This window comes from Bos taurus, chromosome 13, assembly GCF_002263795.3.
Source record: "Bos taurus isolate L1 Dominette 01449 registration number 42190680 breed Hereford chromosome 13, ARS-UCD2.0, whole genome shotgun sequence".
Taxonomy (NCBI): Eukaryota; Metazoa; Chordata; class Mammalia; order Artiodactyla; family Bovidae; genus Bos; species Bos taurus.
This window is the reverse complement of record NC_037340.1, coordinates 76,255,470-76,282,328: the sequence shown is the minus strand read 5'-3', so window position 1 is coordinate 76,282,328 and position 26,859 is coordinate 76,255,470. Positions and strand designations below refer to the sequence as shown.

At 51.1% G+C, this 26,859-nt stretch overlaps 1 protein-coding gene across 11 annotated transcripts in view; it reads left to right on the top strand.

Annotated features, from left to right (window-relative positions):
* Positions 1–131: 131 nt before the first annotated feature.
* Positions 132–26,859, top strand: part of SULF2 (sulfatase 2) — a 125,842-nt gene continuing 99,114 nt past the window's right edge. For 4 of the 11 annotated variants that reach the window (XM_010811497.4, XM_010811496.4, XM_010811495.4 and 1 more), the window contains exon 1: positions 20,161–20,653. The gene's annotated coding sequence lies outside the window, so the exon portion shown is untranslated. Of the gene's footprint in view, positions 600–665; positions 805–1,098; positions 1,220–20,160; positions 20,654–26,859 lie in introns of those variants that run through there. The other 7 variants (XM_025000702.2, XM_015474168.3, XM_005214758.5 and 4 more) reach the window with 6 other exon arrangements.

Sequence of the window (26,859 nt, the reverse complement as noted above, 5' to 3'; positions counted from 1 at the left end):
CTCCTTTCTTTGCTATTCCCGGACCATTTCTGGGCAACTGGCAGCTATTTTCACGTGAGCTCAAGTTAACGTCTCGAGGAGCTCCCAGGGCGCGTGGGCAGTTCACACTGCGATCTAGCCGCCGGCCCCGGCTCCAGCCCGCGTTTCCGAAGGCTAACATGTGTGGTTAGAGGCGAGCGCGGGGCTTTCAGGGAAGGCGGTCGGGTGTTTGCAGACCAGGGCGAGCCCTTGTGAAAGCAGATAAAAGAAAACATTTATTAACGTGTCATTACGAGAGGAGCGCCCGGCCGGGGCTGTCGCAAGCCCCGTGGAACACCTGGCTCCTTCGAGCTCCGAAGGAGGAGAAAAAGAAAGCGGAAAGGAGGCGAGGATTCTTTCTCTTCGTTTCCAGCCAAGTGGACCTGATCGATGGCCCTCCTGACTTTATTGCGATATTTGATTTATTAGGGATACCCTCCTCGTGCGTGTGTGTGTTAACACACACACCCCCGCGCAAGCACGGCTCGGGCTCGCGTCCCTCCCTCATTTCCAGCTCCGGGGCGAATCCCACAGCTGTTTCAACTCTCCACCGAGGGCGAGCGGGAGCGAGTGTGTGCCGGGTGAGTGTGCGTCTGTGTCCCGGCGAGGGTGCGCGCTCGGCGCCGGGAGCGCGGCCAGCGGGGTCCCGAGGCATCGGGAGGCGGAGTGCCGCTCCGACCCCCGCTCTCCGCCACTGCCCCGTCCGGGGCCGGACTTCGGGGCCAGGGCCGGACTTCGGCGCAGCAGAGCCCGGGCCAGCCGGGCCGCCTGTCCTTCCAGCCGGAGGTAAAGCGCTCGCGCGCGGTGGGGCGCTGGGAGGGCGCCGCGGCGGGGTCCCCGCGGCGGCCGGCCCGCCGCTCCCCGCCCCGCGCGGAGGCTGGGGGTGCAGGCGGGGGGCGGGGCGGGCCGAGCGGTGCCCGGGGGCTGGCTTGGGTGGCGCGGCGGGGCCGGACCAGGGCGATGCGAGAGCGGCCCGGGTGGGGCGCGGACCCGGACTTTGGCGAGGGCGGCGCGCCGGGGCGGGGGCCGAGGGCGGAGAGGCGGGAGGAGGCGGAGGAGGGGAGGAGGAGAGGCGGCACTCGCCGGAGATGCGGCGGCGGCAGCAGCGGCGCGGAGTCCCCTGCGCCCCGCTGCCCGGCCGGGCTGCGGCAGAGGCGGCGGCACCCCGCGCCGGGTGAGGCCGCCGGGGCCGTGCGCGCTGGTGAGTGGGGCGCGGGGGCCAGGTGGGCAAGGCGGGGGCTCCCGGCTGCCCTCGCCGGCCCCGGAGCCAGTGCGGCCGCGAGCGCCGCCCAGGTGAACCCGGGGCCGGTCCCGACCGCCCGGCGTCGGCCCCAGCGCGGAGCGCGGAGGTGGGACCCGGCGGGCAACGGGGTGGCGCCGGCGGGCCGCGGGAGGATGACCGGTTTGACCCCGCTGGCGGGCTGGGCGAGCGGGCAAGGACTTCCCACCGCGCCCCTGACCCACCGACACGCCTCGCGGAGCCGTGGAGGCCTCGGGGGCCGCGCTCCTGGACTCGCCGGCCGCAGGGGGATGGCCTCCTGGACCCTTTTGAGTTTAGACCCAGCGGAGCGGCTAGTAGCCAGACCACGTGGGGCTTGTCCGGGCAGGACACGGGAAAGCGGTGGACCGGATCTTCAGAGTGGGAACTTGCAGATACCGAAAGGGCAAATAGGATTATAAAGACAAACTTCCTCCCAGGCTGGGTCAGAACCAGTTCTCATCTCCTTGTAGACAGAGGCCCCGGGCGCCCGAGGATTTCGGAAGTGTGACAGTGAAGCTGCAGCGATTTCTAGGAGTGTACTTTTTTTAAAAAAGCATTCTTTATAGTAGTTCATTCATTCGTTCTACAAGCGTTTGTGAAGCACCTCCTGGTGCCTGGCACCACCGTTACGTTCCAGAGAGAAGCGATGAACAGAAAACCTGGTTTCTGAGCAGTGGGAGCTCTTAGTTCACTTGGAGGGCAGCTGGGGAAAGAGATGCAGTCTAAGCGGGGGAAGGAGACACACGCAAATCCTGATTTTGCCCAATGACCTCTGTCTGCAACTTCTTGTCTGGACACTGAAGACCACTCTGCCTGCACACAGTAGGACAAGCCCATTTTGGCAACCCCTTTTCTCCTCCACCTTCCTGAGAGTTCTGAATATTCCCTGCCCCCTCTCCTCTCTGGCAGCCTTTCCTGCAGCTTGTTTTAATTACTTTTTGAGTTAAAAGTCAATATTTAATTAACCAAGTCATTACATTCAGCTTACGTTTGAATCTGGGTATTTACACATCTGTGCATGTTGGGGCGCCCGCCCGTGCACCCCTCCATCTGTCCCCTGCTTCTCTCCTACAGGGCTGCCCTCACTGTCTTTGCGGCAGAGAAGGAAGGATGCTCTCAAGCTGGTTCTCTGGGGGCCAGAGAAGCAGGGAGGATGGGCTTTCCCTGGAGGACAGCCTGCGCCTCTCCCCAGAGCAGGAAGAGTTGCTCTCTTCTTGCAGTTTAATAGCGAAGGGGATTTCTTGCTGCATCTCCACTCCCCATTACAGAGCCACTGGAGGGTTTTAATTAAATTGAAACCATTCATTCCATATAGAAAGAGGGTGGGGAGGAGACTAAAGATCACTTACCTGGTGAGAGAGGTTCTCCCAGGTTTGCTTGTCCGTGTGTGGAAGCTAGAGCTCATCACAAGTCTGTCCAGGTGTGTCATTTAGTGCCCTCATTAGCAGCTCGATGGGGGATGGCAGGCTTGGCTGATGCCTGTTGGATATTTGCATGTGAAGGATCTTCCTTGGGCCAAGTTTATGGACATAAATGCATGATGTTGGCATGGCTACAGTGGATAAGAGGCAGTGTGGCTTTGGGCTTTGTGTATATTTATTGGGTTTTTAAAATTTGAGTTTATGGCATTTTCTGAAACCTTAATTATATGTTAAGTTTTCAGACTTGAAGGTCGAATGATGATTTGATTGTAGAAAGCCTCAGCCTGGAGAAGGACCCTGTGGCTGTGTGTATGCGTGCGCACATGCATACACACAGGCATGTGTGTGTCCCCTGCCCAACTCTTCCCTTGAACTGCCATCCTGATCACCTAGCTGGTGTGCACTCGCACACCCGGACACTTGAAGATCCTTTGGATTTGGAAATAACATTTCCCTCTTCCTTTCCCCGGATTTGTTTGATTTATCTGTTTGGACCTGCCTCAAGGGGGCAGAGTCTGGTCTCTGGAGTTAGCCAGACGGAGAATCACGCCCAACTCCATCCAATCTGTTCTTAGACTTCCACCCCTCAGAAAGAGACCAAAAGCCTTGCCCTGCAAAAGAATATCAACATTTCTGACCAGCTAGTAGTTAAGAGAGCGCTTAGTCTAGACTTGAGATGACAGCTAACACTTAAGAAGCAGTTCATGGGCCAAGCACTCTTCTAAATCCTTGTACATAATAACATTTAATTCACACAAAACTCCCGGGAGGTAGGTCCTCTGATTGTCGTCATGTTAAAGAAGAGGAAACTAAGTCACTGAGAGGATTGTGACTTTCTGACAGCCGGTCAGTCATCAAGCCGGGATTGGTGAGACCCTGGGGCCCAGGGTCCACTCTGACCCACCGTATTCTTCCCCCTCCTTGACCTTGGCCTCTTTTCCAAGTGTCGTGCAGCAAAAGAACACAATTAGACAATCAGACTTTGGAAGGCAGAAGCCCCTCAAACCTCCAATGTTGGGGAGCCTGGGCTGTGTATTTTTAATCTCAGGGCTGGGGTGCCTTGAGGAAAACACACGACTGCCTGGCCATGTTCCCTCCTCCCTACAAGTATACACACACACACACTCCTCTAGTCAGGATGCAGAGGGACTCATCACGCAGGGGCTGGCGTAAAAGAGCCATGAGATCTGAGGTGAGGGTTTGTGCCCCTTGAAGGTACAATGGGTGAAACTTCGCCTAGAGGTGTGGCCCTCGTGTGGTTGGTGATGAGGTCGCCTGAGCCTGGAGGGGTGCTCCAGGGGTCCAGGGCCCTTTGCTTCAGGCCTGGGCCCTGTGAGACCAGTGGATATGGAAGGTGCGGCCGCCTCTCAGGACTCACCTCCAGGCGAGGGAGGCCTCACCCAGGTTCCGTGGGCCTCCTCGTGATGGGCCCTGGTGAGGAATCTGCAGGGCCCCTGATCTGGATTCAAGGCACTAGCTAATTGGAAGATCATTAAGATCATTATAATTAATTGGCACCCTGATAAATGGCGTGATTGCCTAATTGGGTGGTTGCTAGGGAACGAGGCCTCACTCGGAGCCGGAGCCGAAAGGGGACATGGCGTGGGGCTGGCCGCAGGTGGGTATCAGGGTTACCAGCTCAGCCGGTTAATGGGTGGGAAGCCAGAGCCATCGCCACTCGCATCAGCTGGTCTTTACTGGGCAACTGCTTGTGTAAATCACAAGTGGATTATCAGTTAGGGGATATTTTCCTAGAAGGACTGAAAAGTAACCAGGATCTTTTTTCTTGTAAGCAACAGAAAGCTGGGGTTGGGGGGAGGGGCAGGGGCAGGGAGGGATCACAAATCAGTGTTAGGAGAGAAGGGGACTTACTGGCTTCCATGACTGAAAATTGCTAAGGGAACAGCTTCAGGCTCAGCTGAGTCACCGCTCAGGTTCTGGCCTGAGAATCTGTTCCTCTCCGTCTCTGCACTTCCTTCCATGGGGATGGTTTCTCTCTCCTGCCTGCCGAGGGGCAGGCAGGCTCTGGCACCGCGGTCAGGAGAGCCAGTGCGTGCCTGGCTACCAGCCCGGCTGTGTGATCCACGGCACGTTACTTAGCCCACGTTACTCTGCCTTCGTGTTTTCATCCAGCCAGTGACGATGATCATAGCACCCCTCTCCTGGCTGGTAGGAAAGGATGGAATGAGATGACTGGTGTCAAGTGCTTAGCCTGGCATCTGACACAGGCAAGCCCTGGGGAAACACTGACTATTCTCGTGACTAAGGTGTTGAGTTCAAGAGCTATCCCCCTCATCCTCTCTCCTTTGAGCCCACCAGAAAAGAATAAGCTTCCTTTCTGGTAATGCCCACCCAAGCCCCAGGCATCTATCTGATTGGACTGTTTTACATCACGTGTTCTCTCCAAGCCGATCACTGGTCACAGAAATGAGTCGCTAACCATGGTCTTCAGGCCAGGCTCCCAGGCTCCACCCTGTACTCAGGGGTTGGGGCAGACCAACTGAAACCCCAAAGCCCCAGGGGACACCAGGGAAAGGAGGGCTGGTTGCTGGAGAGGTGACAGCCAGTGCCTGTGATGGGGGTGGGGGTGGACATGAATGGGAGAGATCATGGCTAGATGGACCTGCTTCCAATTCGGTTGAAGTGGGGACCATAGAAACAGCTCCTGGGTGGGCAGCCTCCCCCACCCCTTCACTGGGTCAACAAGAATTAGAAGCTGAACTTTTCTCCCTCAGTGTCTGACGTGTGTCACCTGGCCTCAATTCTGTGCTTTCTGGTGGCCAGGGGCAGCGTTTGCCCAACCTTCCACCACGAAAATCGCCTGGAGGCTTTTGTTTAAAAAAAAAAAAAAAACACTCAAATTCTAGATCCTGCTGAATCAAACTCTCAGGGAAGGCTCTGGCTGTTGGAAGGGAACCAGACTGCTGTGTGTATGTGTGTGTGTGTGTTCCATGTGAGCAGAGAGGTGGAAAGAGGGCCCTCGCCTGTGTCTATCTTGTCCTCCTGTCTGTTGCAGAGGCTGCCAGAAGGCAGAGGAAATGCTCTAAGTGAGATCGGGCATATAAAGGTGTTCTGTATAGATTAAGACAGAGAAGGCAATGGCACCCCACTCCAGTACTCTTGCCTGGAAAATCCCATGGATGGAGGAGCCTGGTAGGCTATAGTCCATGGGGTCGCTAAGAGTCGGACACGCTGAGTGACTTCACTTTCACTTTTCACTTTCATGCATTGGAGAAGGAAATGGCAACCCACTCCAGTGTTCTTGCCTGGAGAATCCCAGGGGCGGGGGAGCCTGGTGGGCTGCCATCTATGGGGTCGCACAGAGTCAGACACGACTGAAGCGACTTAGCAGTATAGATTAAGAGGGCATTCCTCTTATTTGTCAGTGCACGTGTGTTTACTGAGCAACTACAGTGTGCCAGGCTCTGTGTTAGGCATTAGGATGGGCAAGAGAGAACCAACATGGCATTTACATTCCAGAGGGTGAGAAGATAATACACAAGCAAACAAGTCTGAGACTTTTTCAGAAAGTGACAGCCTCTATGGTGGAAACAAGTTGAAAGTGTAAAGTGTTAGTTTCTTGTCCGGCTCTTTGCAACCCCATGAACTGTAGCCTGCCAGGCTCCTCTGTCCATGGGATTCTCCAGGCAAGAACAGTGGAGTGGGTTGCCATGCCCTCCTCCAGGAACAAGATAGTAACATGACAGAAATGATGGGGGCGGGGCACAGCTTTTGACAGGTGGTCAGGGAGGCCTGTCTGAGGATGTGACTTTTAAGCTGTGACCTAAATTTTTTGAGATGAGCCCACAACCTAAGGAAGAGCATTCTGGGTAGAAGGAACAGCCAGTGCAAAGGCCTGGAGATGGAGAGGGGTGGCCTATTTGAGACACCAGTTTAAAACACGAGGTGAAGTTCGATGGTCTGAAGGGCAGTGAGTAAGAAGAGGGGTAGTGGGGAAATGAGGTCAGTGGTGAGAAATGAGGGCCAGGGCGAGAAATTCATTTTTTATTTCAAATGAAATGAAAACCATTGGAGAGTTTTAAGTCCGGGAATGACAAGATCAGTATTTTAGAAAGATCTCAGTGGCTACCATGAGAAGGATGCTTTGTAAGAGGAAGCTGGGATATGAGTTTGCGAGCTCATATTGGCCAGGATTTTGGTGGTAGCAGAGGAAATGGAGTGAAAGGGGTGAATTGGAGATGTATCTTGAAGGCGGAACCAGTGGAACTTTCTGATGGATTGGATGCTCAAAGTGAGGGAAGCACTGTAGTTTCCAACCAAGGACAGCTCTGCCCCCCCAGGGGACATTTAGCAATGTCTGGAGATGTTTTGGGGGGGCTTCTCAGGTGGCATTAGTGGTAGAGAACCCCGCCTGTCAATGCAAGAGACTTAAGAGACACGAGTTCGATCCCCAGATCAGGAAGATCCCCTGGAGGGGGGCATGGCAACCCACTCCAGTATTCTTGCCTGAAGAATCCTCATGGACAGAGGAGCCTGACTGGGGCTGTAGTCCATCAGGTCACAAAGAGTCAGACATGACTAAACGACTTAGCACAAAAACATGGAGACGTTTTGATTGTCACACTAGGGAGGGGATGCTGCTGGAAACCAGTGGGTGGAGGCCAGGGATGCTGTTAACCATCTTCAACGTGCAAGACACCCCCAACCCGGACAATGAGAAATGAGGCAGCCCCAACATCTCTAGGGCCAAGGAGTCAAAGATAACTGGGCAGCTTGGTGTAGGGTGATTGGTATAGAGAAGATGAGCAGAGAAGGTTTGGAGGAGGGAGGCTGATCCAGAATTTAGTTTGGAGATGTGGAGTGTGAGATGACACTCTTCCTGGGTGGCCAGAAGCTCACTGGGTGCTGCATACACAAGTCTGGAGCTGTGTGGGGCTGGCACCTGAAATTAAGAGAGTCATCAGTGCATCCATGTTATTTTAAGCCTTGGGACTGGACATAATCATTTAGGGAGAATGTGTTTTGTTCTCTTGTGGGGTTTCCGCCCTCTTCCCTCCCCACTGCAATGCCTGTCATGCATCTATTTGATGAATATTTTTAGCACGTCCCACACTCTCACCTCTTTATGACGGTCCTGAGAGACTCCCAAAGGCTCAGGCTGAAACCACTGCCCCCCCGCCACCATCCATCTCCTCATTGCTCCGTGATTAGCAGACAGAGCTAAACAGTGATCACTCTGCAACAGATGCCCTTGGGAAACTGCTTAAGTTCGTAAGGATCCTGGCCCTTAAACAGGCAGCACAATACCTCCTTGGTAGAACAGCTGTTAGCCTGGTCTCCAGAGCGTCTCCTCTAGCCCAGACCCAGACTTCATGGAATTCTCTCTAACCAGCAGCCGCCACTGTTTTGAATTTTCCACGGTCTCTTATTATGATTCCAAAACACACGTTGCCCAGTGGCCCTGGCTTCTGATGTGTAGCTTCACCTTGCAAAAGGCCTGGATCCACAGCTTTGCACACCTGGGCCTCACTTCAAACTTGGATGAGTTCTATCCCAAACTCTAGAGTCGTTATGAAGCAGGGCTTGTGTGTGTGAGTTGATGGGGAGGGCCGTCCCCAGGGACCATGAGCGGTACCCAAGATGTGTTTGGCCAGGTGGAAGCCAGATGTGTTAGGGGGAGAATGCTGCCAATAGCCTTTCTTATTGAATCAAGACCAGGGCCCCAGTGGGTGACTTGACCCACCTTGGCAGCCAGAGAAGGGGAGTGTTTTCTTAAAAAACAAAAGTCCAGGAGATGTTCATGCTCTGGTGAAAATTAGATCATCCAAAAGCAGCATTTCTGGCATGTTCCAGAGACAGGCAGTGTCCACAGACTTCTGATTGCAGGCCACTTACCTCAATATTTCAGAGAACAGAAAAACCTACTAGAGTCTTAGTGGTTTGGAGTCCTAATCATCTGGCTGAGGGTGGCTTATACAGTAGAAAACACTTAAATCTCACATAACAGGAGTCCAAAGCAGGGGAGCCCAGAGGCCAATTTGTTGGTAAAATAGTGTCATCAAGAGCCCAGGCTATTCCTAGCCTGTTTGTCTGTCCTCAGCCTGTCTTTGGTCTTTGTTGCTTCATGATCTTAGATGGCTGCCACAACTCTGGACATTACATCCCCATCAGTTCAGTTCAGTTGCTCAGTCATGTCTGACTCTACAACCCCATGGACAGCAGCACGCCAGGCTTCCCTGTCCATCATCAACTCCCGGAGCTTGCTCACACTCATGTCCACTGAGTCGGTGATGCCATCCAACCATCCCATCCTCTGCCATCCCCTTCTCCTGCCTTCAATCTTTCCCAGCATCAGGGTCTTTTCCAGTGAGTCACTTCTTCACATCAGGTGGCCAAAGTTTTGGAGTTTCACCTTCAGCATCAGTCCCTCCAATGAACACCCAGGACTGATCTCCTTTAGGATGGAGATGGTTGGATCTCCTTGCTGTCCAAGGGACTCTCAAGAATCTTCTCCAACAGCACAGTTCAAAAGCATCAATTCTTTGGCACTCAGCTTTCTTTATGGTCCAACTCTCACATCCATACATGACTACTGGAAAAACCATAGCTTTGACTAGACGGACCTTTGTTGGCAAAGTAATGTCTCTGCTTTTGAATGTGCTATCTAGGTTGGTCATAACTTTTTTTCCAAGGAGCAAGCATCTTTTAATTTCATGGCTGCAGTCACCATCTGCAGTGATTTGGGAGCCCCCAAAAAATAAAGTCTCTCACTGTTTCCATTGTTTCCCCATCTATTTGCCATGAAGTGATGGGACCAGATGCCATGATCTTAGTTTTGTGAATGTTTAGTTTTAAGGCAACTTTTTCACTCTCCTGTTTCACTTTCATCAAGAGGCTCTTTAGCTCTTCTTTGCTTTCTGCCAAAAGGGTGGTGTCATATGCATATGAGATTATTGATATTTCTCCCAGCAATCTTGATTCCAGCTTGTGCTTCATCCAGCCCAGCATTTCTCATGATGTACTCGGCATATAAGTTAAATAACCACGGTGACAATATACAACCTTGACGGACTCCCTTCCCGATTTGCAACCAGTCTGTTGTTCCATGTCCAGTTCTAACTGTTGCTTCTTGACCTGCATACGTATTTCTCAGGAGGCAGGTCTGGTAGTCTGGTATTCCCATCTCTTTAAGAATTTTCCATAGTTTGCTGTGATTCACACAGTCAAAAGGCATTGGCGTGGTCAATAAAGCAGAAGTAGATGTTTTTCTGGAACTCTCTTGCTTTTTCAATGATCCAATGGATGTTGGCAGTTTGATCTCTGGTTCCTCTACCTTTTCTAAAACCAGCTTGAACATCTGGAAGTTCACGGTTCATGTACTGTTGAAGCCTGGCTTGGAGAATTTTGAGCATATTTTGCTAGTGTGTGAGATGAGTGCAATTGTGCAGTAGTTTGAGCATTCTTTGGCATTGCCTTTCTTTGGGATTGGAATGAAAACTGACCTTTTCCAGTCCTGCAGCCACTGCTGAGTTTTCCAAATTTGCTGGCATATTGAGTGCAGCACTTTCACAGTGTCATGTTTTATGATTTGAAATAGCTCAACTGGAATTCCGTCACCTCCACCAGCTTTGTTCATAGTGATGCTTCCTAAAGCTCATTTGACTTCGCATTCCAGGCTGTCTGGCTCTAATCCAGTGATCACACCATCATGATTATCTGGGTCATGAAGATCTTTGTTGTACAGTTCATCTGTGTAGTCTTGCCACCTCTTAATGTCTTCTGCTTCTGTTAGATCCATACCATTTCTTTCCTTTATTGTGCCCATCTTTGTATGAAATGTTCCCTTGGTACCTCTAATTTTCTTGACGAGATTTCTAGTCTTTCCCATTCTATTGTTCTCCTCGATTTCTTTGCATTGAAATATTCCCATACAAAATGGGAATAGAAAGCAGGATTCATTGCTACCTCTTTTACTTAGCAAAATTCTTCCAAGGACACCCCCACACCAGCAGACTTAGCTTTATGCTTCACTGGCCCAGGGTTGGGTTTTATACTCACCTCTAAGCCAAACACTGACATGGGAAATAGGTTTTTTATGTTTGACTTAGCTCAGTGGTTCACCAAATTAGCAGGCCAAACACCCTCTTCTTATAGCAAATGTATTTTGCCAAGTTTCCCTGAAGTGAATTCATAGATTATTATTAAAATATATGTGCAGATAGATTATATAAAGTATCCTGACAGTAATTTAAAGGAAAACTAAAAAGGAAATTGATTTATAATTAAGCTATATATTGAGCCTATGAACACTTAGCATATTATGTCAGAGGGTGTAATGAAGCAGATGTTCACACTGGGGCAAAATCATGGAGATCTGACAGCTCCGAAAGCAGTGAGATACATACAGATGTTTGGCTTTGACAGCTCGAAGACCACCAGTGCTGTGGCCATACGCAATATGCTTTTCCAAAATAGAGAATGGCCTACCAAAATTTCCGAGTGAAACAAGCTACCGTCTTCCCTCAAGTTCCCTAGTGGTCATATTCCCAGAAGACTTGGTTTAGGATAGAACCGCACAAAAGTATCTTTGGAGTTTATATGTAAAATGGAGTTCATGTCTCAGGTCGGGCAGTATAAAAAGCTGTTTCACCTCCGTGGGTGTCTGGCGGGATGTTAGAAAGTCGTGCTGCAGTTGGGCTGATTCTTCACTGTGTGGAGCATGTTGAATTGTCCGCATTTCCTGCACCCCCGCTAGACAGCAGAAACATCCCCCAGTCACGTGACAACCAAAAACTCATGAATTCCTGAGAAACACCTCTTGGGACAATTTCACACCTTTGAGTCTACTGGCTTAGACTAATGCTGGTTGTTGCCAGAGGGCAGCAAGTTCCATCCCCTGAAAAAATTGGATCCTGTAGACCAAAGAACGACCAGAAGGGGAGGCACGTGCAGTTTCTGCCTCAGAGTTCTTCCCAAGCTCCTTTCTGCCCCTCACCCTCCTATTGACATATTCCTGAAATGTCCCGGTCGGTCCAGCCAGTGAAATAAACCCACGTGGTTGGCATGGGTTGGCCTCTGCAGTGAATGGGGTGATGAGTTCTTGGGCTAACCTAGGTATCGGTGGTTTCCACCTGGGCAGGAGATGAAGATGATACAGGTGATTGCACAGAAGAACTCACTGAGAACCCGTGTGTCATAGTGGGTAAGGGCATGAACTCCAGAACCAGACTTCCTGGTTTGAATCGCAGCTGGGCCACACAGAAGCTGGGTGGAGCTGGGCAAGTCACTTAACCTCTGTAAGCCTCAGATCCCTCTTCTGTAAAACGTAGGTAATCCCAGTAGCATCCTCCTAGAGTTACTGTGAAACACCAGAACAGTGTGTGGGCACATGGGACATTGCCTCCAAAGGCAGATATTACTATTGCTTTTATTTGTAGATCCTTTTTAGCTTTTTTGAGTTGAGATATAATTGACATGTAACACTGTGTTCATTTTAGATGTATACACATAATGATTTGATATATGTACACATTGCAAAATGATTACCCCAGTAAGTTTTAACATCCATTCCACACATACTTAGTTTTGTTTTGTTTTCTATGATAAGAGCTTGTCAGATCTACTCTGTTAGCAACTTTCAAGCATACAATACAGCTTGTTAATTATAGTCCCACGCTGTAACTCACATGCATGAGACTTACTTATTTTATATGTGGAAGTCTGTGCCTTTGACCGCCTTCACCCATTTCGCTTATCCTTCACCCCTCACTTTTGCAGCCGCCAATATGCTCTCTATCTGTGAGCTCAGTTACGGGTTTGCTTTTTTAGATTTCACTTACACGTGAGATCATGCAGTATTTGTCCTTCTCTGACTTATCTCACTTAGTATAATGCCTTAAGGTCCATCTGTGCTGTCACCAGTGACAGAAGTTCTTCATTTTTATGGCCGAATAATCCACTGTAGGCTATACCACATTTCCTTTGTCCACTCACCCGTCGATGGACTCTTTGATTGTTTCCATATCTTGCCTGTTGTAAGTAATGCTTCACTGAGCATGGGGTGTACAGATAGGTTTTTGAGGGATTTCATTTCCTTAGGATAAATACCCAGAAGTGGAATTGCTGGATCATGTGGCAGTTCTATTTTTAATTTTCTGAGGAACCTCTACACTGCTTTCCATCATCGCTGCATCAGTTCTTTTTAGCTTTGAAGTGCTTTTACACCTAGCGTCCTGTGTGGTCCTTTGAGCCACTCTGCTTATGAGAAAGGCCATTGGTCTCCCTCCTACTGCTGAGGACCGTCCAGCTTAGCGAGGCGGCAGCAGGCTGAAGGCATAAGTGGGCTCAGGGCTTGATTCTATGACTTCTGAGCTGATGAGCTGTATCACGTTCGCCCCCCCTGCCCTGCCCCAACATACAGCTGAAGTTGGAGGGCTCCTGAAGCAGGAGAGTAAGCGCCTTGATGGAGTGCATTTCTGCAAAGTCACAATAGGGTTTGTGGGGGCTGGCAGCTCCTCAAAACAACCCTCCGTCCAGGGGCCCGCTGCCCCCACAGTAAAGTCTACTTGGCCCTGCACTGCCTGGCCTCCACTTCCGTCTCACTCCACACCCATCTAAGTGCATGACCCCCAAACATAGTGGCCTCTGTGTGCTGATGCCTCTGTCAAAAGTGCTGAAGTGAGAGCTGGAAAGAAAGAGACGTGGGGTTCAGGTTTTCCTTACACCGCGCCCGTGTCACTCAGTTCCATGACCTCCCTGGCCCACATGAGCGTTGGTGTTCGTCTTTTGTTGCTACACTTTGTTCACACCAAACGGCCACCCTTCTAGGGGCAATACGTTACAACTTCATTCAAATCTAGTATCTATGGGGTGCTTGTTGCCAGGCGTTTAATCATCAGGAAAGTGTTCGTTGCTCAGTCATGTCTGACTCTTTTGCAACCCCATGGACTGTAGCCCGCCAGACTCCTCTGTCCATGGGATTCTCCAGGCAAGCATACTGGAGTGGGTTATCATTCCCTTCTCCAGGGGATCTTCCTGACCCAGGGATTGAACCTGGGTCTCCTGCATTGCAGGCGGATTCTTTACTGTCTGAGTCACCAGGGAAGCCTTTAATCATCATGACAATCCTTTTAACCAGGGCCTGTTATCTCCATTTCAAAGTTGAGGAAACTGAGGCAGAGGATGTGATGCCCCCACAGGAAAAAGGAGCTCGACTTGTCTGTCTTTATAGCAGTGTACCAGCTGTTTGAAACTGATTGAAAGAATGAATGAATGATGTTCTCCCTAAGTGTTCTTCTGAGTAAAGCCACTGGCCCCAGGAGACCGAACATCTCGACTCACCGTAGGAAACCTTCCAGTCTCAGGAACAGGCTCTCATCAGTGTCATTCCAGGTCCTTTAGCTGTGCGTCTGCTGTGTAACAGATCACTCCCAGCTCAGTGGCTTAAAGCAATGATTATTTCTAACAAGATTATGGGTTGCCAGGTGGTTCTCGATTTGAGTGATGCCAGCTGGAAGGTCCAAAATGGCTCCACCCGAATGGCTGCCAGCGACTGTTGGTCCAGAAACGGTGCTCACGTGGGGCCATCAGCTGAAGTGCTCCATGCTCCTCCACGTGGTCTTTCCCCATGGCTGCTTGTACCTCCTCACAGTGTAGTGTCTCAGGATAGCCTGATATCTAAGAGCACACATATAAAAGCTGCCAGGCCTTCTTAAGGCTTCTGCTTCAGAAGTTCTAGGGGTCTAGGGGCAGGAGTGGCTGGCAGCCTCGTGGAGGAGGGGTTCCAAGGAGATAAATGCCCCCCTGCTTTTTCTGTTCTTAACGTTCCATTTGAGGGTCAGGGGCCCATTAAGAGAGTCTGACTGGACAGCTTTGGTCATGTGGTCACCCTTTGGTGACATGGCAGGAGAGGGTGGGGCATCTTAGCAGGAGAGAGAGAGAATCCTCCAAAGGAAATTGGGGTGCTGTTGTCAAGAGAAGGGGACCAGATGCTGGCCAGAAAGGAGGAGTTAGAAACCTCTGCACAGCCCCTGAATAAGGGGCTCTGCCCCAAGATGAGCAGTCAGCATTGTAGAATGAACGGATGGAGGATGGATGGATGAATATTTTTCAAGTCTGGTATAAGTGTATGCCCAAGTCTGCATGATGCTGTTCCAGGCAGGGACACCGTATTTCAGGCACTGCTAGGGGTTTGGGAGCCCCACCTTCATTATGTGGGCCAAAGCTAGCTCCCAGAATCCTGGCCATGCTCAGCATCTTCACTCCAAAGATGGGGCTGATTGAAGCTGGCCCTTCGAAAGGAGAGCATGCTCGGTGGTGACGGACCAGCCAGCCCAGTGGGTGGGCTCTTGCCTCCCCACCATGGACGCCGGGAGCCCGGACCCCACTCCCCTTCTTCCAGCCACTGTGCACCTGGATACCCAGTAACCTTGTGACACCCGGTGAGTCCCCCAGAGACCGATCCAGCTCCCAGAACACCTCTGACCCAGGCGCTCCTCCCCGGTGGCAGGCTATTTCCAGCTGCTGCTAATTAGACAGCACAGCACGCCAGGGTTGGGAACAGATCTGTCATTCGACATTCTCCCTGACTTCCATCTCTAAATTTAGCGGGTTATTTGGTAAAAGTTGCTTTAGACGCCCTCCCCCGCCTGTGAGTACAAGCTTCTCAAATGATTGTAAGCTTCAGGCTGTTTCCAAGGTGAGCTAATGAGACACGCATCTGCTAATAGCAGGGCGTGATGAGTGAGCAGGGTACACATGGCTGCAGATTGGGTGAAAGGGGAGAAATAACTGGATTATAAATACCAGGCAGTCAAAATAGCCTTTCACCTCTTTAATGTGTATACAAAAAACTACAATCTCTGAAAACCTAAATACAGGGTCTGTGGGGGTAAACAGTGCGGAGAACGGGTGGGGTTAACACATGGGAGGGGGTGGGACTGGAATCGCCAGCCCTGGCCATGGCTGTCTACACCGAGAACCAGCCCACAATTAGGCGTGAATAATGACTCTGTTGAGGTCCGACTTTATTGCTTTTGGCCAAAGGCCTTTTGCAGAAATAAGTCTGTAGCTCGCTGCCAGGGAAGCTTTTGTCTACAGCCAAGACAAAAGAACAAAGAACAGAGGTGGGAAGAACTGTATCTGATTCCTGTTTCCCCTAAACACCCAGGAAGGGTGGCAGGCGTGGCCTACCAGGAAAGCGTGGGCTGAGGGCAGGTAACGAGCAGCCTCACCTATACCAGGCGGCCACTCCTGCTCCTGCCATTCTGGTCTTTGCTCTGATCTTCACACGGACCCTGCTCGTTCCTACCACAGGGCCTTTCCCTTGCTTAGAAAGCATCGTGCCCACGACTGACTCTCTACCCCACCTCTGGTGTCAGCTCAGACACTACCTCCCAGAGGCTTCCCCTGATTTCCCCTATCTTGTCATCCTGACAGCTCCTTACAAGGCTCTTAAGATCATCTGGGATTCATCTTCATTCATTAAATCTGTCTCCACCACCAGGATGTCAGCTCCTTCAAGACAGAGGCCTGGCCTGCTGTTTCCCAGCATTCCACACAGCACTGGCACAGAGTAGGTGCACAGAAAAGACCACACAGCTTTGAAGGGCTGCAAATGGGCCCCCAGGCAAGCTCCAGGGGAGCTCTGTTTGGCCAGCTCAGTGTTTAAAATGTAGTGACTGTTTTGATTCTGAGAACGGCACCTCCAGCAGGGCACTCTCCACCCCTCCCTGTGACCCTAAACCCTTGTCACTCACTCCCGGCTCTTGCCTGGGCCCTGCAGGCATTTGGGTTTGTGTCCTCACTTTAGACAAAGGCCACAGCACACGGGTGTGTCTCCACAGGGCACCATTACGACATCAAACTTCCTGTGAGCCAGCCCACCCGCCTCCAGCCCACCTGGTCCCACTGAGTGGATTGAGTCTTGGCTCCTGGTGGGCGGGACCCAGGGGTCCTCATCTTAGGAGTCCCTGCCCCGGCCATTAACCTCTGAGTCATCAAGGAGTCCTGCTTTGCTTGCAAGAAAATGTCCAGTGTCCTTGGCAAGCAGGAATTTAACCGTAATGTCACTGTATTTGTTTCTCTGTGCTGCTGTCTGTTTATGGCTGGGGTTCTCACCTGGGGGCAATTTTGCCCCCTACCAGGGGACATTAGGCAATATCTGGAGACATTTTTTACGCCACCATTGGGGGTGGGTGCCTCTTGCGTCTAACAGGTGGCGGCCAGGGACGCTGCTCAACGCCCTGCAATGTGCAGCCGCTGCAGAGGATGACGCAGCCCCAAAGGCAGCAGTGCCCAAGTCGAAAGACCCCGGTTTAGGGCAGGTGGCGCTCATTCCCCGCGGAGGGAGAACACTGCCTCTGTAACTGCGTTTACTGAAATAAGAAAGGGGGCGAACAGAAAACTATCCTGCACAAACGTGAGTGCAGGTGACGAGCAGAGCTTCCGAGACCCTGACGTGTGGGGTGCTGGGGTCAAGGTCAATCAGGTCACCCTTTCGGGAGCTGAGCGGACCATTAGCTCCACACCAGAAGCCCCTGCCCATCTTCCCAGAACGTTCCTGGCAGCTGCCTATCAAACCCTAGGGTCAATTCTGGGAGAAGCAACGTGCCCTTGGGCCGAGTTCTGAAAGGTGAGAAGCTGTTTGCAGCTCTCCTGCCCAGCCAGGCTGTCTTAACATCCCTCCCAAACCCAGCCCAGCAGCCCCTAGCTGAAGTCTCCCACCAGGACAAGCCAGCAGCCCACCCATGTGACCAGGGCTGACAGCTTCGTGGCCTGGGCAGCCTCCCAGTGGACGGTGACCCTGAGCAGAGGGTCACGGCTCACGTCAGCAGGAGGAAAGGACCCGGGGAAGTGAGGACCAGTTCCCCAAAATCAGATCACCCACTTCTGTTTGGGTTCCTGTGTTGAGGAGGTGGCTTCCTTTCTACTTACAAAGAAGGGACTTTTTAAAAAGCAGGGATAAGTCAATGTTTTCAATGCAGATCTAACTGGGGCACCTCTGTTCTCTGAAGTGGCACAGGAGGAGAGGCAGTTACCATGCGTTCATGCCTGGGGCAGCTCGCTTTCTGCCTCTTCTGCTCCTTTCAGAATCAGCTGAGCACAGGCCCCATTGATCTAACCCCTTTGGGTCGTTCACAAAAGAGGAGAGGGGTTGGGGGAACCTTCCGGTCACCCCAGGACTTCCTGGGGCTCGGGGATCTTTGATATGGGCGTGGGCACAAACTCCAAAGCTTGGCAGGTGCAGACAGATGGAATCTGACTCAGACGCCGTTTCACTTCCTAGAAGGGTGACGTGTGCAGGGGGGAGGCTGCCACCCCCTGCCGTGCCCGGGCCTCCGTGACTTGGCAGGGCCTCCTGTGTTTCCTCGGGCCCACAAGGTAACCCCCACGGGTGCACCTCCAGTGTGGGCTTCTCATTCCTCTGTCTGGAGGCGGGCCATGCCCCATGTCCCCTCCGTGAATCTGGCCAGGCTCACGTATCACTGGTGACCAGTAGAATGGTGGGAGTAATGCTGAGGACAGCAGAAAAGTGAGGTTCGGTCAGAAGAGATGAGGTCAGGACTTACCTCGTGGACCAGTGGTTAAGACTTCAAGCTCCCAAGGCAGGGGACCTAGGTTCGATCCCTGGTTGGGGTACTAGATCCCACATGCTGCAATTAAGACCCAGTACAGCCAAATAAATTTTAAAGAGAAGTCCCACCCGGGCTGGTGGGATGCTCACTTTTGGCGCCCTAAGCTGCAGAAGAAATCAGTCACCAGCCTGGGGCTGCCATGCTGTGAAGCCCAGGCCACACAGAGAAGCCCCTCCCACCCCTGGCCCGAGGCTCCAGCCCACAGCCACCAAGCTGAGGATTCAGGTCCCCAGCTTTTGAGTCTTTCCAGCTGTGGCCTCAGGCACAATAAAGCAGAGACCAGCCCTTTCTGCTGTGTCCTGCTAGAATTCCTGAACCCAAGTCCCTGAGCATTAAAAAAAAAAAAAAAAGATTTCCACTGCGATGCTTGGAGGTAAATTGTTGCACAGAAGTAGTCACTGGATCACTTGGCGTGTGCCGGTCTTTCCTCTGTTCAGTCAGCCATTCACTCATCCATCCAGCAATATTTAGAATCTCCCTTCTCACCCTTTCGCTGCTCCTACCCCAGTCCAGACATGGTCCATGGCCATTGTCTCACTGGCCTTGGTGTGTCCACCCTCGCTCCTATTATCTGCTCTCCACACACAGCCAGAAGGATGCTGGTAAAACCTACATCCAAGCACAGCAGTCCTGGGCTAGACTGTTCCAGGTCCCCCCTCACTCAGCTCCACCCCAACCATACTTGCCCCCATCATGTTCCTCAACACCCCAGCCACATTCCTACCTCAGGACCCTTGCATTTGTCTCTGCGCCTGGAACACTGTTCTCCCGAATATCCACAAGGCACTTTCCTTCACCTCTTGGAGGACTCTGCCCAAGTGTCCTCTCAGGCCTTGCCACCCTCCTATTTAACGATGCAAGCTCCCCACACCAGCACTTCCCACTCCCTTCCCTTAGGACTCATCACCTCGTGTGCTTGTCTTTTATTTTGGTGTCTGATCCACGTCAGAGTATTCATTTCTGGCTCCTCAGCACACAGAACAGGGCCTGATGTATAGTTGTTCAGTCACTCAGTCATGTCCGACTCTTTGAGACCCCATGGACAGCAACACTCTAGGCCTCCCTGTCCATCACCAACTACTGGAGTTTGCCCAAGTTCATGGTCATTGATTTGGTGATGCCATCCAACCATCTCATCCTCTGTTGCCCCTTCTCCCACCTTCAATCTTTCCCAGCATCAGGGTCTTTTCCAATGAGTCGGCTCTTTGCATCAGATGCCCAAAGTATTAGAGCTTCAGCATCAGTCCTTCCAGTGAACCCATCAGTCCAGACCCAGGACTGATCTCTTTTAGGATGGACTGGTTGGATCTCCTTGCAGTCCAAGGGACTCTCAAGAGTCTTCTCCAGCACCACAATTTGAAAGCAACAGTTGTTCGGCTCTCAGCCTAATTTACGGTGCAGAGTATGTTCTCAGTAAATATTTGTTAACCTGAAGAACTAGCGCCCAGGGGGCTGAGCCAGGGGCTGAAGCTATGGAGTGAGAAAGAGACAGCCCCTACCCGTGCAGAGCTTCTGGTGGGGAAAACAACTCCCTGCAAGATACAAACTCGAGCAGAAGAGTGCATTGAGGAATCAGACACGGTGAGGGGCGCTCTGAAGAGAACAGACCTTGGATGAGGCCAGGAGTCAGAGAGGGAGGCCTCTGCAGGGAGGGAGGGGAGGAGGACCTCCCTGCCTGCTTCAGGCTCCACCGGTCCTGAGTCCCAGGCCGCGCCCGGGGAACAGTCTGTTTTTCTTGGCAGGCGAGGAAACTGGGGCGGATCAGAACCAGAATTCAGGACTCCCACGCTCACATTTCTTCCCCTTTTCTGCACCACCTTCCTCTCGTCAGCAAATAAGAAGGAAGGTCTGCCTGTGATAAGGCATAGCGGGGCCCAGGCCAGGGGCTAGTGGCTGTGTCATCGGGCGTCTGTACATGGAGGCAGATGGTGCTGGGAAGCCGCCTGAGTCAACTCTCTGCCCCCAGCCTGCTCTACCGGTTGGGCTCATTCGGTTGCAAGTGACCAAGAAAGCAATTCTGAGTGACCTAGGAGAACAAGAGAATTTGATTCATGTCCTTAGAGAGTCGAAGTGTGAGAAAGTGACCCTAAAAGAAAGAAGAGACCTCAAAGCCATTGCAGGACATAGCAGAATCCCTGGGTGCCTGAAACAAAGACCCCGGAGGCGGATCTTCCTCCTTTGGGCTTGGCCAGATCCACGGTCTCAAATGTTGGCAAAACCCAAGAACGTTCTGTTTCGAAGCTGTGTTTTCTTCTGCGTGGTGCCTTCATCCCACTCTGCATGAGGCGAGACGGCATCACTTCCCTCATCCTTGTGGTGGACCGACGTGGACCAAGGTAGCCAGCTGGAAATAAGAGGTACCTCTTCATAGTCACACCGAAGCGCCTGGATGACTCTCTTGGGCTGGTCACTGAGGCAGGGCCTTCAGAAGGCTCGGATGGGCTCAGGTCTGATAAGGGTTCTGCTCAGATATTTGAGTGTGAATTATATGGTGGTATGCAAAACACTTTGATGCTCAGCTTCTCAAGACTTCAAGTATATCATTTTTAAACTTTCTCTGAGCTTGCTCTATAATCCATGACCCCATTCTAAGAGTACCTGTGGTTGATCATTATTTCCGATCATGTTTTCTGACACTTTTCACCATTCGCTGGACTCTTTCGACTCCAGCTTCTGATATGTTGACTCCTTAGAATGTCAGCTCCATGAGGGCAGATACTTTTTTTCCCACTGTTTTATATGCAGTGCCAAGAACTATGCCCGGGACAGAGCAGGCGTTCGAGAGTCTCTTGATACCTGAATAGTTCTGCAGGCAACTGGGTTCTTGGGCTGTTCTCTTTACGCCCTAACTTCCTTTCCAGATCCTGAATTCTTGTCTTGAAACCTGATCTTTCCCTCCATCCTCTAAGGACCCTTCTATTTCCTGTCCTGTGGGTTTGGTTCTCTGCCTCCTGCTGAAATTCCAAGGACAGTTACAGAGAGCCACCTGACCCTTGGACTTGGCTCAGGGAGACAGAGAGTCTGTGGACTGTAGATTGCAGGAGCTCCTGTCCTTTCTTTGACAGCCCTGGAGAGGAGAGAAGGATGGCCAAGCTTCCTCTCCCCAGAAAAGGTAGATACCGGGGGAGTGCAGGGTCTACCAGATGTGTGTGTGTCAGCCTCTGTCTAGACAGTTTCTAGGCTTGGAAGGCTTGGGACCACACATCTCACCCCTCCCACACTGCCTGCTACTTGCTGAAGCTATTTCCCCAGCCTGAGGCACTCTGTCCTCTGTGCCTTCTTCACAGTCCACCCAAATCCTGTGGATTTTTCAGAACTTTGTCCCTCTTAGGCTTCTCAAACGTTTCTCTGTAAGGACTCCATGCAGCCATCCCTGCCTGCCCACAGATCAGCAGTTCCCTCTTTCTCTTCCTGTTTCTACAACACACTTAACCTCAGCTTCTAGTATCATATGTCAGTTTCCAAGTAAACGGAGGAGTCAAGAGAGGACTCTAGGGTCAGGATATCTGGGTGTAAATCTCGGGCACACTATCTGCTTGCTTTATCAGCACAGGTGCCCTGCAGGAAATAGATGGTGCCTCCCACAGAGATGTAAAATGAATAATACAGATCTCTGGGGCTAGGGGACAGTGGGGGGCATTCGCTGGAACCTGGCAAGGGCCACCCACAGGAGCCGTGGCCTTCAGTAGAGTAATGAGGGATATGCTCCGTTCATAGCAACTGGACAGGGAAGATAACTGGAAATTACCCAGGCCTTTCTCTCCTCCCATCCTCCCTTCTCTGGGCAGCATTTCCTTTAGCACAGAGCTCATTGACGTGCTCCAGCCGAGTGAACCTCCTGGGGCACAGGGAAGAGAGGACAGGAGACGGGGAGGGGGTCAGTCAAGGGATAATATTCAGCATCCAAGCAGCACGACCTTGGAAAAGTTCTCGAACCTCTCCATGCCCTCAGCTTCCTCACCCACAATTGGAGCATCCTAACGTTGTTGATGGATAAGGCAATGGCACCCCATTCCAGTACTCTGGCCTGAAAATCCCATGGACGGAGGAGCCTGGTAGGCTGCAGTCCATGGGGTCGTGAAGAGTCGGACATGACTGAGTAGCTTCACCTTCACTTTTCACTTTCACGCATTGGAGAAGGAAATGGCAACCCACTCCAGTGTTCTTGCCTGGAGAATCCCAGGGACGGGGGAGCCTGGTGGGCTGCCGTCTATGGGGTCCCACAGAGTCAAACATGACTGAAGTGACTTAGCAGCAGCGTTGTTGAAAGGTGTCCTGAGTTAACACAGGAAAAGTGTTTAGTATTGGCCGAGTTCTGCAATAAGCAGAATGAAATAATTAAAATTTAATTGTAATTCTTCCTCATTTTTCCTCATTATTCTTTTAGGGATTTACTGTGTTGATCTGGGCATTTCCTGTTGCAAATGACAGCCCCAATTCAGATCAGCTTAAGCAACAAAGGGCACTTGTTTGAACCTGTAACTGGCTCCAAGGTGCTACTTGGTTTAGCCCACCAACACCAGCATCCTCTCTCAGGCTCCAGTTGGTAGCTGGGCTGGGCTTACCCCTTTCCAGCTCTCGGTATCCACCCTGCTGTTTCCTACTTCTCTCTCATTGGCCAGGCTTGGATCACGTGTGTGTCTCTGGGCCAATCATTGGAACTAAAGAGATGGAATGTGCTGACTGGCTCCACTTGGGTCACATGGTCTAGCCTATGTTCAAACTGCACATAAGCAGAAAAAGGGAGTGATCAATGCCCCCACCTGAGTTTCCCTGGTGGCTCAAATGGTAAAGAATCTGACTGCAATGCAGGAGGCCTGAGTTCAATCCCTGGGTTGGGATGATTCCTTGGAGAAGGGAATGGCTATCCACTCCAGTGTTTTTGCCTGGAGAATTCCATGGACAAAGGAGCCTGGCAGGCTATAGTTCATTGGGTCATAGAGTCAGACACGACTGAGTGACTAATGGTACAGATGTGAACAAAGCTGACCAGAATCCATACCATCAAAGAACTGACATTCTTGTGGGGGAGACTGACAAAAAAATAAGTAAAATATGTAGCTGTCAGAGGTGGTAGGCGCTCCTAGGGAGGGAAGAGCTTTCTGTTTTAACCTGCAGAGGTGAAATTTGAGCAAAGACCTGAAGGAGGTGAGGAAAGGGCCATGAAGAGATCTGAATGAAGGCTCTGGGCAGCGAGGACAGCACATTCAAAGGCCCTGGGGTGGGGACATGCCTGGCTTAGGCAATGAAGAGATCTGAATGAAGGCTCTGGGCAGCGAGGACAGCACATTCAAAGGCCCTGGGGTGGGGACATGCCTGGCTTGGGCAAGGAGCAGCACAGGTGCCAAGTGACCAGAGCCAAGTGGGCAAGGGTGGGGGGGGGGGAGGTGATGAGGTCCGAAGGGGATGGACATAAGGCACAGGGTCTTCTAGGCCTTTTGAAGGGCTTGGGAGTTTTATTTGGCATGAGATGGGAGCCCTGGAGGGCTCTGCTGTGGAAGAAGGCAAATTTTGTCTTTAACAGGATCCTTCTGCCTGCTTGATAGAAGGAGCTGAGTGTGGAAGCAGGGAAACAAATGAGGCTGTCATAACCCAGACAGGGTTACCCTACCACGTAACCCTAAATACTTATTTGTAGAGTGAGTGAAGGGAGACATACGCGGTCTGGCTCTCTGGACCACGTAGGCGGGACCCAGGTCTGAGCCAGGGGCTCTGGGGATCTCCACATCCCAGTCTCCTTTCTTCTCACCTCCTGTCCCATCAACTCCTGCTTCCACTTCTGCCTGCTTCTTCCTCTCCCGCTGCCTCTCCCTGGGCTGCCCGACTGCTCCCGAACTCCTCTCAGCCATTCTTGTTGAGTTTGGGGATCCTCAGAGGAAAATAGCCATGTGGGTCTTCCCGGACAGGCCCGCATGAGGGCCCAAAGCTATGATACTGAGACCTGCTCCTCTCTGCAAATCAGATAAATCCAGAAGCAGGAGTGCTGTTTCTGAACACTCAGGGCATTCGGCTTTTCCAGTGATGTCTTCTTGGGCCGATTTGGCTTTGCCAAGGTCTGTGAGGAAGACACAGGACGAAGAGCAGGAAGGGAACCCAGCTGGTGGGAATAAGCAGAAGGGTCCGAGGGATGGACAAAGTGTCACTCAGCTAGGGTTGCGCAGATTCACCAGATATGCTCTCACTTCAGCTTCTCTGAATCTTTACTAAGAAGGAGAAAAATGGAGGCAGAATCCCTTGCGTCATTTTAATTGATTTCTCCAGCATCCAGAGAGGGGCTGGCCCCAGGCCAGGGGAAGTGGGAGCTGGGGGAAGTGGGAGCTGGGGGAATTCATCAAAAATCGACCTACTGATGACTTGAGCTGATGAAGTAATTAGCTCCTGTTATTCTCTGATCTCTGGTCGTGGAGTTTTGACTCCCATCCAGAGGATCAGCATCCTGGCTGGAAGGTTAGAGCTGCCCGGGAGCAGAGAGGAACAGCCTAAGGGTCCCAGGAAGAGTCCAGCCAACCGTATCCCCCAGCTCCAACCCCCGTCTGGTCCAGGCCCCCTGTTCCTCCGTATCACAGGCCCAGAGCCAAAAAGACCCTCCAAGGGCACCTGGCCTCCTGCTGCTTCAGAGGCAAGTGAGGAAACTGAGGTTGGGAGACCTTTAGAAAGTTACCCAGAAATCTACTTCCAGGAGGTTCTTGTTGAGCTGCTGACTCCAGCCAGACTGGGTTTGAACCCCATCTCTGCCCCCTTGTTTGGCCATACGATCATGGGAGAGTGTTTTCATCATAATTCTCTGTGCCTCAGCTTGTTCATCCATAAAATGGGTATAATACTGATGGGCATATATGCTTATTAAACAAGTTGATATGCGTAAAATGAGAGTTGCTGTTTGTAGGGCTTCCCTTAGAAATTCTCTCCCTATTATCATTCATTGTCCATCTGAAGGAACATAAATGTGCATTTTTTAAATTTAACTGTAGTTGATTTATAATATTGTGTTAGTTTCAGGTGTACAGCTTCAGATTCTTTTCCACTATAGGTTGTAACAAGATCCTGAATATAGTTCCCTGTTCTATAGAGTAAACCCTTGTTGTTTATTTCATGTATAGTGGTGTGTATCTGTTAATTCCACACCCCTAATGTGTCCCTAACCCCTCCCATTTCCCCTTGGGTAACCATAAGTTTGTTTTCTATGTCTGTGAGTCTGCTTCTGTTTTGTAAATAAGGTCATTTGTATCAGTTTTCTACATTCCACGTTAAGTGATACCAAATGATCATCATCTTTCTCTGACTTGCTTCACTCAGTGTGACAGTCTTTAGGTTCATCCTTGCTGCTGCAAGTGGCATTACTTCCTCCTCTTTTGTGACTGAGTAGTATTGCATGGTATAATATATCCCACATCTTTTTTATCCATTCATTTGTCGATGGACATTTAGGTGGTTCCCATGTCTTGGCTATTGTGAACAGTGATGCTATGAACATAGAATGCATGTATCTTTTTAAATTATAGTTTTGTCCAAGTGTATGTCCTGGAGCAGGATTGCTGGATCATATGGTAACTCTTTTTTAAGGTTTTAAGGAACTTCCATACTGTTTCCACAGTGGTGCAACATTACATCCCCACCAACAGTGCAGGAGGGTTCCCTTTTTTCCATGCCCTCTCCAGCATTTAATTTTTGTAGATTTTTGATGATGGCCGTTCTGAAAAGCATGAAGTGATACCTCATTGTAGTTTTGATTTGCATTTCTCTGATAATTAGCGACTCGACGCACCCTTTGATGTGCCTCTTGGCCATCTGTATGTCTTCTTTGGAGAAATGTCTATATAGGTCTTGTGCCCATTTTGTGATTGGGTTGCTTGCTTTCGCTGTTGTTCAGTCATCAAGTCGTGTCTGACTCTTCGCGATCCCATGGACTGCAGCGCGCCAGGCTTCCCTGCTTGCTTTGTGAATGTCCATTTTAGTGGCCCAACTGGGGTACCAGTCAAGAGCACATTTCAAGTGCAAAGCACAAAGCAGTCTTCTTTGTTTCCCGAAAGGGGGTGGGACATGGACTGATAACATGATTCGAGGACCCCCTCCCATGATCGGGGGTAATTCAAGGACCACTAGAATCTTCCGCGTGTCTCCTTTGAACCCTCTCAAGCCTCCCATTACCTCCAGCAGAAAGTCTCCCGATGGTGCTAATGTGCTTTGTCGCCTTTCAACACCTGCTAATTTCCCGCAGAGACAGTGCAGATGTGGGAGCCGCCAGCCCAGGGCTCAGCTTAGAGCATTAAATGTGAACCAGAAGCTGTTAGATGGGGCAGCCCGATTTCTGCTCTCTTTGACTTTGTGTGGTTAGTTCTACAGGGAAGGGATGCGGCTGTTTTATTTATCCTTGGGTAGAAAGTTTTCTTTTTCTAAATACTGTGCTTATGCCTTTTTTTTTTTTTAAAGGATTCTTTTGATGTGGACCATTTTTAAAGTCTTTACTGAATTTGTTACAAATATTGCTTCTGTTTTATGTTTTGGTTTTTTGGCCGGGATGCATGTGGGATCTTAGCTCGCAGACCAGCAATTGAACCTGCAG